Raw genomic sequence first — 12,649 nt, 5'->3', positions numbered from 1 at the left:
ATAATTTTTTCCATTCACAAAACACGAGAAATAGCCTCTGAACGTCACGCATTCCCTCGGCTGAATTGACTACGAGTTCGAGCCAGGCTGACTGGGTGTTCTCGTTCTGTTAAAGGGCCCGGGGCGGAAAAACCGAGCTGCGCCCAATCGGTGCCCTGGAGTGCATTGGATTCCTTTCTCGAGGAAACCGCTGCATTCGACGAGTCCCCTGTAATCTCTCGCCTTTCTTTCTATCCAGCTCTGCCCGTCATCGCCGTCGACGTCCACACAAAGTACGCGGTCTGGTGTTCGAGCGAAGCGTATTTTGTATGTATTTGTCCACATTTCCGGATTGAACGCAACAAATGATTGCTTGCCTTCTGTCCGACTAGCTTGACAAGCGAGGTCGCGTCTGGAGTTTCACTTTCCACTCCGATGGCCTTCATTTTCCTAACGCCACATAGCGAAAACATTGAGCCCGAAACTGAGCAGAGGGAGCGCCCCCCGAAATATTCCGGGAACACATTGCATCGAAATTCCCCTCCCCAGAGGATCAATGCCGACGAACAGGGACAAGAAGGGAATACGGAAAATACATGTAACGAGCGTCCAACTTCCGATTTCGCGCTAGGGATCCACTCGCCAGATCTGAATCAGATCTCAGCTCGGAGCTCACGGCTCGTTCCGTTTTCAAAGGAGAGCTTTTCCTCGTTTTCGGGAAGAAAATAGAAACTCCCCCTTCCGAACTATCCTCGCATTCGGATCAGTACTGAATGTCATGAAAGACGCCTCCCAATCCTCGGATTTGAGTCGACTCATGTACGCTAAGCTACGACTACGCATTGCTTCGAGGGTGGTGGGCGATCGCTCGGTTCCTCCAAGGCCTTTTTGTCACGGAATATTCGCGGAGGACGGATCCGCTCTCGCTATCTGGGAAAACCACTCGCAAAGCCGAATCGAAGCCGAATTACCCCATGCCTCACCAAACAAACAACTGCTTTGAACCTTCGTGAGCGTACTTCAGTAAACAAGAGAGTTCTTCAAAGTCCTATAGTGCCGCCCAGCTACATATATCCGCCGGTCGTGGGATTCTCTGCCTTGTTCCCTTGCTAGTAGTCGCCGAGCTTCTGACGGAGCTGCTCAAAATAAGTCGCTGAAGAAGGTCGTCCGACGATAATCCCGCCTATAGAGAGGGAGTCCCGGGAATATTCCGCTGAGCTCCACCAAGTCGCCATCTGAATCAACAACAGCTGAACATTCCTCCCCCGGAAAGCTCCGAGTGGGAGAACGTGGCTTCAGCACGAATTTTCCGATTCCAACCCGGATGATTTGATCGTTCACGGACCGTCAAAGGTGAATCCGTACGGATTCGAGGACCTCGAACGGGACACGTCATCCTCCAGGCGATAAGGGAAAATGGGATGCTCTTCCCTTCACGGAACGGAATCGGATCCGGAAGCCGCTCCTCCAGCTGCTCCGGCTAGCGGCGGCTCATTATTGAAGATTTCCAAACTTGAACGGTGCCGCTCCAGCCGGGGCAGGCGGAGGATATTGAGAAGAAAGGGAAGCGAAGGGGAAAGCAGCCAGCGTGAGGTCGTCCTGAGGCTTGAAGCGTAGATTTTCCTCTCTGGGAATTCAAATTAGCCTCAGCTAGCCAACCCTTTAGCCAGGCCGCCGCCGCTGCCGCCATCCGGGCAGTCAGGGGACCGACGAACCCTCAAGACGAGTGTGACCCATAGCTCCGAGCTATTTAGCAAGCTTTGGCGAAGCCTAACTAGAAAGAAATTCCGGGGGTCGCTGGGCAAGGATGAGGGGACTGATTGGCAGACGGGAGCCCGAGCAGTCAAAGAAGGAATGCGACGGGAGCAGCGATCGAATGTGCATAGCTCATCTTCCATCGCGAGGCGATCCGGATCGCTTTCGACCAAACGTCGAGAGGTGGTCTGACGATTTTATTAAATTTCTGCTTCATTCACCCTCTAATCGATCTGCCCCTTCGACACGTCCAAATCGTACCACGGGTACGTTCGATCTTGTCTCTTCATTCCTCTTCGTTCCTCGCGTGGTACTGTGCCTGTGCTCTCCCTCGGAAGTACGTTATTTTCACGTCGCGTCGTCTCCGACTGCGTCCCGACTGTCCTCTAAAAATAGACTGAAGGGGGAAGAGGTAACGCGAGAAGGAATTCCAAAGGGGAAAACTCCCCGAACCCTTATGCTCCAAATCCCATATTCATTGGAATGATTTCCCCGAAACCGGTTCTCAATGAGTTGAGCGTGAGTTCGCCGTTCATCAATGAGCTCGCCCCCTGCCCTTCTTCTCGTCTTCCACAAACTCGTTCAGCTGAACACATAGTAAAGGTGGGAGCCCGCTATTAGTAGAGACTGAGCCGATGCTGCTCTGCGACAGAGCTCTCACCCACTTTCCGATCTGACAGACGAGGAGGACGACGGTGACGACGACGATTAAGCAACCATTCCAGCGGGTGACGATCGATCCTCCGACCCGCCAGCCGACCGATCGAGCCTCGGCTGCGGGAGCGGAGGGCTCGCTCCTCCGAATAGGAGCTGCCGCACCTAAATTTACCCTCACACCTTTCCAAATATACCCCAGCGGAGAGCGCACTTTCTACCTGAGTGGCGCACGGGCCGGCCGGCCGGCTAACTGGCAGGTCGGCTGGACGGCTCCTCGGTCGGTCTGAGGGTCGACGGGATGCTTGACTGACTCTTGCATGAATGCCTCTAGCGCCGTCCTCTTCCGCGCACCGGTCGCCCGCCATTGCCGCCACCGGCGTTCATCGAGTGGACTCAACAACTTATCCAACTGAAGGACTCCGGAGCTCGGAGGTGAGGTCACTCCTCGTTTCTCCCGAGGGGGAGCGCGGCACGCCAAATTGATGCCGGCAAGGACGACGAGAGCTTTTACTCGGCTCACAACAACAGCTTATTCCTTGCGACCGTGCGCCGCCTCGAATGAATGGATGAATAAATGAATCATGAAAAGTAATTCTTCTTAATAATTCAAGCGGGGACCAGGACCCGATCCTGAATTGGCTACTCCAGGAGGCGGGAGCTTGCATGGCTGACCAAGAAGATGGAAGACGCGCGGAAATCCACTCGTCTCAACCCTCGAGAAGGGGAGGAGCAGATGAAATGAGCGCGAAATATGCATGGCTTGACGCTCAGTATGATCTGTCTTCGGTCCGAGCCGGTCTGCCGGGCCGGCTATTCGAGAGAAACCCTCACAACGGCGACGAGGTTCCAGGGTTGAAGCGGCGAGAAGGAAGGTTTCGCTCGGTGGAAATATTTCAATGAATCACCGTGGGCGCCAACGGGAAACCCAATGGACAGATTGAGTCAGTCACCTTGCGTCGAACGACGCTCACCCATTTGGGAAGGAACTGGCCTATCGTGGAGGGGATATGAACAAAGCAGCGAAATAAATTGTATCGTTTTTATTCGTTGCCAGGCTCCGAGAAGATTGATGTCGCCGCAAATGAAGTGCTTTCTCCTTCTGCACGAGGTGCGGGGAAGGACAATGTCTCTAGACGGACAGCCCCTTGCGGCTAGCTATTTGTATTCGATACCTGTGAATTTTTCACAAGTGGGACGCTTCAAAGGTCCAGACGTCAGCCGCGAGCCATGACCGATCGGCCTCGCGCATATCGTATCGGCAAAGTCCTGGTTGCTCGGCGGAGAACGCAGACCGTTGGGAGCGAGAGATATTCGCAGAGGAGAAACTCCACATTTAGAAGACTGATGGAACCGGGGAATCCCGCATTCAGAGGGGACGAGCTTGGGCCTTTTGATGTTTATACCTGGTCTAGTCTCCAGGGAATAATCCCATCTCTGATGAAAGGAAGCCGACGAGGAGAAGGACACGAGCTCGACTAGTCGCCATTCTCCCTCCTCACGATTTCCGAAAATTCTCCCTCGCCCGCAGGACTACCTTCGTACGGCTCGAGACCGGTTCCGAGAGGATCGAGTCCTGTATGGATTTCCTCCCGCTCTTTAGATCGGGATTTTTCAAGGAGGACGCGAAGAGCCCAGGCATGAGCTCTTGCTGCACCTATCTGGTGTCACGCGCCGAGGATGTTACTCCACTGAGTGTATCTTGAGACCGCGCTTGAATATTTTCGTCGACAGCTCGATTCAAACGTTCCTTCCCAAGGCACCTTGCGGGAAGTCTCTCGGAAGGTCTCGCTCGGAAAAAACCTGACGGAAAGCACCGCTGAAAATGTCATCTCCTAAAAATGTTTGAATGGTGCCCCTGTCATGATGCTCGGTGAAGAAGTGATGCTGATCCCCGGGTCAAATGTACGATATAGGACGTGCAGTCATCTCATTCTTCAAAAAATTGTAAACGAGCCGAGTCCCGAGCTAATGACTCACAGCCGATTAGTGTACTCGGGAATCCTTCCGAGGCGCGACAAACATTCCATTATTCAGTCGGAGCTTGTCTTCACCGAGCGTCGATTCCCGGACTCGTCGCTCCGTACAGCCGCCCTCTCACTTCGGGACTTCGGGGCTGGATTAGCGCTCACGATCGGCCGTTCGGCGTAATTTTCGCATTGGAATCCGGCAATCCCTTCTCGAAAAGGGTGTCGAGATGCCATCCAAGAAGAGAACGATCAAATGATCATTCTTTGTGAAAGCAGGCGCTGCCCAAGAATGCCGAGGAAGAGGGCGAGCAAATCCGCGTCGATTTCGATTGAATGGACGAGCGTTTCATCAAGCCGTATGTCGGTCACTGACCTTGATACTAGGTCTATGCCGAAACGCCCTGAGGTGGGGAGGAGCTCTCGTTCTCGATCCCGACTGACGACACAAGGATCCTGCTCAATATGTACGAGTACGGTCACCGCTCCTGTTCCCGACGGGCGTGAGGGTCTTCTCTGGGAATAAATCAATCAAGGCCAATCGTATCCCTAGTATGTATGACGAATGGTCCGACGACGAGAGATCGGTTCAGCCCTGGCTGAAGTGTGTTCGGGCAGTCTCGCACTCGGGGTAGTATTGAATCAAACTGCGATGATCAAATGAGATGGACGTCGTCTTCGCGCAAGCGGTCCTTGCGCAGCTAGACAAAAGAATGAAGATACACACGGCCGGCCAGCCGGCCGTCTCGAGTGAGGCTTGCGAATGCCAACTGCGGCAGAAGCTGCGATGAGCGGCCCAAGCGATGAACTACGTGCAGCGCATACAGAACACACGAGCTACATCTGGCGAGCGAAAAGCGCTCGTCGGATAAATCAAATGCTTCCGCGAATGTCCCGACGGACCGAGCTCTTGCCCGATGCCTGCGACGCTCGGACGATAGCGGCTCCGCGGTTTTCCGTCCCGGGAGCGGCGCCGGGGAATCCCGGGGACTAAACGAAGAATGCTCTTCGTATCTGCGGAAACGAAAGATTGAGCGCGCTGCGCGATAGGAGAAAAACCCTTCCAATTTCTCAAACCTCGTCGAGCGAGAAACTTTCATCTTCGCAACGAGGGTCACTAATGGTGAAATCGGTTGAAGTGATCGGCTACTGACAATAAAAACTCATTTTTCCTCCTCTAGGTCCGTCTCCCGGCTCGTCGATCCGTCCGTCACTCGGTCATTGAGTGTTAGCAGGGCGCACCGAGCTCACGTCATCTCGGAAAGAATTCGCTCTGCCGAAATTCGAGCCTACAATATAGTGGGGAGCAGACTGAAATCGGTACGGCTGTCGCGGGAGAAAAAAAAACGCTAGACGTTTTCTCCGGATCCGTGTTGTTTCTGTTCCTGTCGTCGTCGTCGTCGATTCCACGTCTCATGCTGTCAGCGCGTTACTTTCGACATTGGGCAGAATTGGAGCGAGGGAAATGTGGTGTCTCGCGGAAGGCGAAGGAAGAAAAGTCTGAAGATAGTTTCCACCCGGAGAAATGTCTAATAGGAAACTGCCTCCGGACGGAGTATGCTCCAGATGGCGTCGTACGGCCAAGAGTCAGCTTGCCGACCGGCTTTGAAGGTTACACCGAAGAGAAGCCTATGGAACTGTGAGAGGATGACTTGCTTGGATGACTGGCGGTGGTGGTCGACTGGCCAGCGATCTCCATATCAAGTGAGTCTCATATGCTTCGTCTCTTTGTCAGTACCGCTTACTGTTCCGAGGACGGGCTCTCATAGTTTTCGCTGGTGGTTTCCTGCGAGGAATTGATGATGAGATGATGAACTGCTCAACCGGACGGCCTGCTCCCTACACTTAGGCCTTCGCTGCCGGATCCCGAGATTTTTCCGGCCCGGCTTCTGCAGAGCACCGCAATGGAGGATTCTGACGAATGACCCGAGCGGCGTCGAACCATATCCTTCATTTTAGACTTCGATCTTCATTTGAGCAGTAAGGATCTGTCGGGTTCCGGTTTAATTTCCGAGTTTCGGTCGTTTCTCTGCTTCTCCTTGCACAAGCAGAAAAAAACCGGAGCATCGTCTCGTTATATCATCTTTAAGCTTACGGTAGGCGGTTTTCCACGAGGACTCTCTCGAAAGCCGAGTGTCGGAAGAAGAGAGAAACTCCAGGAGCTATCACATTGTGTCGAGCAACCGAGATTTCCGGATTGGTACGGTAAATATTTCTCAAAGACAAGTATCTGAATCGCATAGGGAGTTTCCGCGAGAGGTTGGCTCCATCCCACGACAACTCCAATGAATCCCTGTCCCCCCCCCCCCCGATTACTATCGTAGTCGTGACAGCGCCGCCGATCACGAGTGGTATCATATCGGAAAGCTCATTCTTGGCTCTGTCTCACTCGATTGCATAAGAGTGGGATCTGCTATGCTGATGCCGGGGTTCCATGGAGCCATCCGGCTGAACGGGCGGTCATCGAATCGATGCCTGATATATCAGAGGCGTGAACGATTAAGTGAGTCCGACTCGCTCATGAGAAGCCCCGAGCGATTTCCATTCGAAATGAAACCATTCGACGAGCTCTACTGAAATGATCTCCCAGCATCTCTTTCCGTTCTCATGAGCGATCGGGAGAACAATCCCCCACTATCTCGGAACGGCTAAAGATATCTGCCATTCGAACGTCGTATACTGAGAGGAGGACTTCAGAATGAAAAAGGAGCACAGAATCACGTAGGTCCTTCTCGCGATTCCGTAGCGAAGCCTATCGCGATCGTTCCGCCCAGAGATTGGGTCCCGACCCTGACAATTTATTCTTCGAGATAGTCTGTTAAGCAGCCATAATTCTCAACGAGGATAGATATGCGATGCCTGACAGTCGTCCACGATATTTCGATCGTGCACCGTTCGACGCGTAAGGACTTCTTTTCGGAGGGACAGAGCGGCAACGATGTTGACGGCGCGGCGGCAGGCGACTGCTCCACTTTCTCAACCGTCAACGATGGTTATAGTGGATGGTCGGGAAGGCACGGGAGGGAGAAGATGAAGAAAGGTGGGGAGATTCGGGGAAGACGGTCGGCTGGGGGAGCCCAGTGGGGAAACCTTCGGGAGAAACGCGAGCGCGGCGTTCAGTCGCTCGGCTGCTTCCGGGCAGCTTGCGCGTCAGAGAGCGGGCGGGTGGACGGAGAAGTATCTCCGTTCGCTCGACGAGAGCTAGGTCGCAAGAGAAGGGTACGAGCTGGGTGAGAAGAGGGCTCTCAGAATGAAACGATCACTTATGACCCCTCGGATGATAAATAATGGAAGATAATGCCGCCTTGAATTATGTTCAATTTATTATAGAGCAAACTTGAGAGAAACGCCCGCGCCCGTCCTCGCCAAGAGTGTCTGTCTTTGCGTGTGTTCGGGAAGATGGTTTGTGGGCCGATGGCGTGGAAGCCCACGACGTTGGCTGGGTAGAGTTCTAAAAACCGGCGTAGGCATCTATCGATAGAGAGCTCTGCCTGCGGGACTGGGAAGGCATCGATCTCAGGACAGACTTCTTCAGTAAAAATGTGCCCCTCGTTCCAGGAACAGCAACTTCGCGCGTAGACGTCCGCCGTCTTCCTCCAGCATACGTCTCCGGGTCGGCCCGTTCCATGAGAAACCATTCCGAAATGGGCTCTGACTAGCATGGTTGGAAGCATGGTAAATTTCCCTTTACATTTGCGCTCTCAGATCTGTTGACGTGGAGCGTCTTTCAGTCCGAACAGGGGGCGCCCTCAACGTACTTCGTTCTTCATGTAAGGATTTAACGCCGCTTTTGAGAGGCTGGAACTATCTTGATTGCGCATGAAATTGTGACGTGAAAACGTATTTAATCTCACTCAGGGGGTAGAATCAGTGTACCGCGTCCTCCATGCAACGGAAGTCGAGGCACTTTGCGACCCGTTAACTCGTGTTGTTCAGAACGGATCCAATTGTTGAATGCACCGATGGGAAGGGAATTCACGGAGGTATCTGCCACTCAATTTCCGTGATTATGTCGGGCGGTTTCGAAGGTTTCCGGGAGCGATTCTGGATGCACCTGGAATACTCCCGGATAGTGCATAAATACAGGATTTCCTCTGAAAATATTGGGTTTGTGCGATATATTTGAGAAGGGTGGCGAAGATTCAGATGGGTTTCACCGGCGAAATACAAGTTATTGGGCTGGACCAGTCGATCAAGGGGACAATTCCCTGAGATTGATGGAGATCAGATCAAAGTCGCGATGTCGCGATGCACGGTATTTGAGATCATTTCGATCTCGAATCCCGTGGAGGGAACTCTCTCGAGGAACAATGAGAATCGCTCCCTTCCGAATGTACGGACAACGTTAGCTCACTCAGCCTCCGCATAAGAGCGGTTCACAAACCTTTTGCGATCGCGAACGACGATGCTATCGGAGAGGAGCTTTTCATTGGGTCGCTTCGACCCCGATTTTTCGAGCCGCCGATCCAGCGGGTTCCGGAACGGCCTCACCAATGAACACTGAACATTCCAATCACCTCGAATGCTCCGATATAATCGCTCCCGCTCGAACGCATGCAAACCCAAGTCCGAATCATGGATGTCTTCGACCTCTGGAGGCATCCACATTCCACGCTGTTTCCTCGAGAATCCGCTTGGATTTACTCTCACTGGCCGCACTCTTGAAGCTGTTCTATCCGAAATCTGTGAGACTTTGATCATCCTCCGCCTTCTGTCGAGACTTTCGGCATAGAGCTTCACTGAAGCCCTTGGAAGGTAGGAGAGGGGAGCAGCTCGTGGAAATACTGAATCCCACGGAGGAAATACGTGTATCACACATGAGGCATGCTTCCAGCGATTACTTGTTGGATCACGAAGGTCAGAAGGACTCTCAATAGAATGACATCGATGACTTAAAGGGAAGTGCTGAACATGCAAGACGCCGATCGGGCTCAAACTATGGTCATAGAATCCCGCCCCGAGAGAAGTTCAACCCTGAGAGGTTTCCCAGCTTTCTCATATAGTCGATGCTTGAGAGCGAAATTTCAATAATCATTTGAACACCTTCAGGGTGTTCAAACGCGAATAACCTCTTAGGGTTGAACTTATCTCGGGGCGTGGATTCTATGACCGAAGTTTCAGACCGATCGACGTGTTGCTTGTTCCGCACTCCCGTTCTTAGATAAAATAAAGGGACGCGCAGTTCAAGGGAAGGCTGACGGTATGCACTCGATGTCATTTCGCTGCAGCTGTGGAAAGATCTAAGATTTCGACGTTGGATGAGGAATAGACGTTTTCACGCAATATTACGGTAGTGGCGTCGACACTACCCGCGCGGGTTTTCCACTTGATTGTGTTGATCGGCGGACAATTTACGGGCGATTCTCTCATTCGAGTTTGAATATAATCTGTGATTGATCAGGGTTCTCACGACTCGAGTTTCCAATCTTTCCAAAAATCATCGCGCACTTTCGATAAATGTGCCTCTGGCGCTCTTCAATATTGATTTTTGACGCTGATTTGACTCACTACGTGAAGTTTGCTTCCAGCCCCCCCCCCGTGCCGCTAGTTGATTAGGGTCTTAGGCTCCGAAAAAAGGTTTCATTCCGAAAGGGAAAAGTTTGCGACTCATCCTGATCATATAAGCACATCGTTTCTTATGTACCGATTTTCCATCTGTTGAGAGAGGCTAGATCTTCCTTGGTCGCGCAGAGAATATCCGTGGGCAGAACGTAACTCATAGCCCCGCATTTAACACGTAACTCGATAGAATCGTTCCCATCGGCAACAATGGGTGTCGACGCTTGCATCCTCAATCCCTCGAAATCGGTTCCTGGACCTTCTCCGGTCCACCATTGACGTGAGCTGTTCAGAGCCAGCCCTGTATCATCGCTACTCTCTTTCACGACGGTATTATTTATTAATCGTGCTCATTAGGGTCGTGCGTTTATTGTATTCCTTCACTATGACGTTTTGAATCAGAACCAGTATTTCCTCGCAGTCCTTGACGCTCTCATTGGATAGACCGAAACAGTCCGTCGATGCACTCAACATTTGAATTTAGATAAAATACTTCCGTTTTTTTCTTTCAAACAACTCGATCGGTCAGAGAGATTGGTGAGATCGCGATGGAGATTTCACTGGGGGACTGATACCGCAGAGCTGTTGAATGAGGAAATCGTGAGGAAATCATTATTACTCTATTGATGATCATTGCAAAAGATCATTGGACGCCGGCTCCCATTGGCCTGTTCGACAGGAAGCCTTCATGGAGCATCATGGTTGAGTTCTGATCCGGCTACCTAAAAGACCGTCTGACCCAGATCTCGAGGAGACGGCAAGGTCAGAGGGAATCTCGGAGTCGAACACCCTGTCCGACGCACTCCCATTCCTCATCGGTCATGAACAATCCGTATTGGAAGGTTTCTTGATCTACATTGTTCAGATCCCATGCGTGGGATCGGTGAAATCAGTGAATATCGGTTGAGACTCCTGAGTGTGGTGGACGCACCGGTCCAACGGCCTTCGGGCCGATCTGGCTTTGGGGGGGTAGGGAGGGCACTTATGGAATGCATCCCGCTCGGAATAGACGGAGGGAACTTCAATGTTCTAAAGACACACGCATCGGTCTCAATGCCGAGCCGCGTGTGAGAGAATGGATCCTCTCAATTCACTCGATTTTGACGACGGCCGATGGTGTTCATGGTGGGTTTCTTATCAGTTTCCGCTGTCACTATTCGCCAGAGAACGGCCGAGCCGGTCGTTTGGTTTGGCGCGTGCAACATTCTCGTACAGACACCTCCTCGAAGGAATCACGCGTCTTGATTAGATACGGACATGCGGCTCACGTGCTGGGCAACTGAACCAACAGAGGCCGACGTTTTTCGGCAGAAGACCGCATTCCCCGGATGTTACTTCGCTAGTTAGTCAGCGTACGGCGCACACACATGCGGGGATATCTCAGCGTCCTAGGAGAAAGACATATTGCGGAATAATTTGTAGCAAGAGAATCCCCCATCCGTGATCTCCCAGGACCATTCCTCTTGAATGGACCCGAGTTTACCAGCGACGGGACGCACCAATAAAACCACGGCACCCTGAAGCGGTTGCATCCTCTCAAACGATAGCTGGCGCTCCCGAACGCTCGTCCAGCATTCTAGGGGTTTGTTGCCATGGCTCCGAATCCTTTCAAGTCAAATGTCGAGACGGCCATAAAATTCAGACCGGGACCTGCTTCCCTCAGTTGCCATCCGCCGCGACGGAGGCGAACCGGTGCTTCGGCAGAGGAGTACAGACAGCTCGGTGGAGGCGATTTCGAATAACGATTCCGGCCTCACCACTTGTGGGAACCGCGTGCCAGATTCTCGAAGACCTCGCTGCGATCGATGCTGGAATTATTGAATACCTTGGATAACAGTTCCTTCGGTCTTCTCACGAAGGGATCGACGGTAAACGTCGATTCTCAGTCTCTGCAATCAAGTACCTGTGTAATTTAATTACGACGAACCGAGGCTGTCTCGATCTTCCGAGCATCTACAGCCTAGTCGTGTTGCAATAGTCGATTAAGCTTCCATCAACCTTGCCCACATAGCAAAACCTTCCCCGTTGAATTGGAGCGACTCGACCAGTACCTCGGGGCCGTTTTTTTCCCCCAGACTTTCCCCGGGAGGAGCTGAGGTAATACTATTGCCACGGGTTCATGAATCCGATACATTCTCCAATCAATCGCTGTGTACGCTCTGTCTGCGGATCGAAGTTCAATGTAGACACTACAATGCGCGTCGATGACTAGCATTCGCCAAGGGGAAATGTTGCAGAGGCATGCGCGCGTTAGAGAACGACGACACGACGTCAGAGAGGCCATATCCCTCAAGGGCGATGGGTCCAGTGTCCGACGAAGAACCTAATTGTATAGCTGGAAAGGATTCTCCCGCTTGAGTGGAAGATGAGCGACGGCACCAGGGCATCCATCCACCCTTTCACCCACTTCCTCAACTACTCACCAATCCATCGATAGAAGCATTGACATCTAGAAAGGGTCGAACATACAGAACAATGCCGAACCCCACCGATATATCTTCTTGAGCTAGCGTCCGTTTCTAATTCGTCTTTTTCTCTTCTTTCCGCCAGCGATACGTCTCACGCGACCTTAGCTGCGCTCAGCTGCGGCGGCGCGGCGGTCTGATTTCATGTCTATGATGAGCTTCTCATACAAGATGAGAAATGTTTTCTAGACTCACGGCGCTGAAAATTCGAAAATCCGATACCTACGATTCTCAATTCAGGTCTTGATCGACGGAGAATCTAGCTGAGCT

The sequence above is a fragment of the Galendromus occidentalis genome, unplaced genomic scaffold (genome assembly GCF_000255335.2).
Source record: "Galendromus occidentalis unplaced genomic scaffold, Mocc_1.1 scf7180000077512, whole genome shotgun sequence".
In the NCBI taxonomy this organism is placed as follows: domain Eukaryota; kingdom Metazoa; phylum Arthropoda; class Arachnida; order Mesostigmata; family Phytoseiidae; genus Galendromus; species Galendromus occidentalis.
This window is presented reverse-complemented; position numbering follows the sequence as displayed.